This window comes from Fukomys damarensis, unplaced genomic scaffold (assembly GCF_012274545.1).
Source record: "Fukomys damarensis isolate Sample0158 unplaced genomic scaffold, DMR_v1.0_HiC HiC_scaffold_23, whole genome shotgun sequence".
Taxonomy (NCBI): Eukaryota; Metazoa; Chordata; class Mammalia; order Rodentia; family Bathyergidae; genus Fukomys; species Fukomys damarensis.
Genome location: NW_022900935.1, coordinates 33,137,656 through 33,140,958, shown reverse-complemented (window position 1 = coordinate 33,140,958; position 3,303 = coordinate 33,137,656). Strand labels below are relative to the sequence as shown.

The following is a 3,303-nucleotide window of genomic DNA, read 5'->3' as shown; positions in this document are numbered from 1 at the left end:
TGCTCTCAGAAGGGCATGGTGGAGCTGGTGCTGGCCGCTGCCGTCTGGCCTGGAAGTGGGGGTCCTGGCACAGTCGTTATTTCTTTCTTCCACCAGTAGAAAACATCTGTCTCATGAAGGTCATATTCACTGAGGTCCACAACAGAGCTGGGGCCTGGGCCTCCCTCACAGCACGGTGCTCTGGTCCCAGACTCGGGGACCAAGAGAGAGAGTGTCCCCAAGGAACCACCAAAGTGCAGGCAGGCCTCAGAAATAAAATGTGGACTACACAAACCTACTTCTGGGTCGCACTGAGGCAGCCCTTGAAGTAGTCTGAGGAGAATACCACCCTCTTGGAACAGAACACCGAATGTGCTGGGCTGAAGGAGGGTGGAGGAGTAAACTGACCCAAGACCCTAGCGACCCCACTGCAGGGCCAGGCACCCCTCACTCTTCCCCAACCTCCCTGGCATGGGGCCTCTGCAGACCCAGTTCCCAAACTCCAGCCCCTGTGGCTGAGAGCTCGCTGTCCTGCAAACGGCTTGTGTTGTAGAGCAATGGACCCAACATCACACAGATCAGCGGGTAACACTGAGGCAGGACCTCAGTGTCCCTCACACCTGACTCTACTCCTCCCCATAGCAAGCAGTCCCTGCACACTGACTGTGATGATACCAAGGACATTTACGGGTACAGTGAAAAGACAGGGAGCACGCAGTGTAGGAAAGCTCAGCTGAGAATGTAGAGCTTCATTCGGGAGGCACTGAGGAGACACTGAAGGTTCTTGAAAGGGAGAGTTTATCTGGTTTGCACTTTGAAGATCCAAACATGATTCATTATAAAGGATGTACTCAGAGTCTGGATACCTGGTGGGTGCTGTTTACATACAGGGCCCCAGGGGCTCTGCTGATCAGCGCACCCTGAGTACCCTGGTACAGACTGTGACGAGTTATGAGCATGTCTGGTGCAGAGGAAGGCATTACCCACTGCAGTGACCCTCTGAGAAGCGGAGCCCACACCTGGTCCCGAACAGATTTCCCTGAGTCCCACAGCAGCATGCCCTGGGACCTGGAGTAGCTCTGTTCCCACCGGGACCTGTGTCACTGCTGTGAGGACCAGAGTGAGTGTCCACGTGCGCTATTCGTTGGTGTGTACCTGATGGGACTGAGCAGGCACCAGGCCCCAGCTCTGGGCCAGGCTCCAGGCCAACCCCCCAGCCACACCGCCTCTTGTCGCTGCTCTCTGCCCTGGGACTTCTCATGGGGAGACAGGCACTGTCAGGACCCCGGTGCTCAAGTCCAAGCCGCACCAACCCTGACCCCTTACCAGGGCAAGCGACTGCCATCGTGAGCAAGTGATTGCTCACTTTCTTTATCTCCACCGTAACTGTGTGCCTGGTAGGATGGTAGTGAGCACAGGATTAATGTGAGAATGCCTGGGGCAGACCCAGGCCCGACCAGTGTTAGGGACACAGGACAGGAAAGCCCCTCCAGAGCCCCGGGACTGTGCTGTATGGTCCTGGGAAGGTCAAAGGTGTCCAGACAGGAGAGATGGCCTGGGACCCAGCTGCTTGAAGGCCAAGTGTGTGGCATCCAGAGACAGGGCATGGGAGTGCAGAGGGCCCCAAGTGAGGAATCAGAAGGGCCCCGGGTCGGGGACTGTGTTACAGAGCACACTGGGTATCTCCCTCCCTTGGAAGCCCAGGGGGTCCCCCTAGGGGTTTCAGTAGGAGTAGACCTGGTCTAGAGACACCACAGCCACAGGGAGATCAGACCCAGGGTGTCACTTAAGTAGTGTAGGGAACACCAGGGAAAAGTGGTACCAGATGAGCTGGGGGCAGTGAGAAGAGCAAGAGACAAATAGTAGGCTCTCTGGACGAAGGTGAGGGTCGTCCTCTCAGCCACAGCCTGCCTTGCCAGGGATGAGTGAGGCTCCTGCAGATGTCTTGAGGAGTGGGTCCAACCTAGTTGTTCAAGTACAGCAGTGAGAACGAGGGTCCACGAGACCAGTGGGAGCACCACTCCCAGAGGGTGGGGTCCTCCACCCAGGGCCTCACTCCGAGGTCAGAGTACAGAAGACACCCCAGGGTAGACTGGGCTGCAAGGGCTTGGTAGGCACTTAGGACCCTCTCCAGGCTTGCTGGGATTTGAGGCAGGACTTGATCTCGGACCGGAAATGGAGGAAGCAACAGGAAGAAGAAGGGGCGGTGGGTGATGAGATGAGGGGAGTAGTACAATGGTGACTTTCAGAGCTTTAGGCACCGATGCCTTGGCATCGGAAGATGGGGCTGTGGCCACATCCCTGACACCAGCCTTGCCTGGTCCCCGGACCCCCGTGCCCTTGTCAGGCAAAGCTCCACCCCAGTGGAGAAAGAACAGAGGCAGCTGCTGAAGAAGCCAAGCCGGGGAACTGGCCGAAGATGCAAGGAGGCTGCAGGGGGCACAGCTACCTGTACAGGCTCACAGGTACCCACACGGGCACGGGCACAGGCCTGACCCCTGCATGCATGTAGGGAGAGGAGGGACCTCTCGCAGATCCGCTGGAACACTTTGTACTTTGGCGACCACTCCGTTTAAAATGGCTCTTCTCCTAAGCATGTCCCCAGGCAACATGTGTGCTGTGATTTGATTTTTTTTAAAAATAACTCATTCTTTTTTTCTTGTTATAAAGGCAACACGTTTCTTCCTGAAAAATTGGAAAATACAGAGGAACCAAAAAGAGGAAAATAAAAACCACCCATCTGCTCTCCCGGAGTCACTCGTCTTCACTGGTACCTTGATGACCATTTCTCTTGCTTGTTTCTCTGTCACTGCTCAGTCTCAACTGTTGTCCTGTCATCACAGCCCTGTCACCCTTCTGGGCCACTTCTCTATTTCGCCCTGCCCAGGTGGCCGCCTCTGTGCCCACCTGCCTTGCACCCCGACCCAGATACCCTGGGACAGCCCTGCTTTGCCATCTGTGACTCAGCAACCACCCCTTCCCTGGGCCACACAGATGCTCCTGCCTCCTTGTAAAACAAACGTTTTTCCCATCACTGCTCTTCCGGTGCCCCCCAGGGTTGAAATCCAGAGCTGAGGGTGCTCCAGCAGCTGGGTCGGGCCTAGGCGTGAAACCGCTGTTCATCTGAGAGAGGCCTCAACTTCCTTTCCCCGTGGCACATGGCAGAAACCCTAGGGCTGTTCAGTGACTTCCCCCTTCCCTCACTCCTGGCCCTGTCCCAGGCTGATCTCTCCAGACACACCCAGATGCTCAGCCGAACTTGTGTGCACAATCCCCTCTTCCAGACATCTAGGTTGTGACCAATACTCTTAACTACACATCAAA

The 3,303-nt window shown here is 56.2% G+C and overlaps 1 long non-coding RNA gene across 1 annotated transcript in view; it reads left to right on the top strand.

Annotated features, from left to right (window-relative positions):
* LOC104852606 overlaps positions 1–2,687 on the top strand; it is a 6,859-nt gene extending 4,172 nt beyond the window's left edge. The window contains exons 2-3 of the long non-coding RNA XR_777540.2: positions 2,327–2,444; positions 2,650–2,687. This is a non-coding gene — a long non-coding RNA (uncharacterized LOC104852606). The remainder of the gene's footprint in view (positions 1–2,326; positions 2,445–2,649) is intronic.
* Positions 2,688–3,303: the final 616 nt, after the last annotated feature.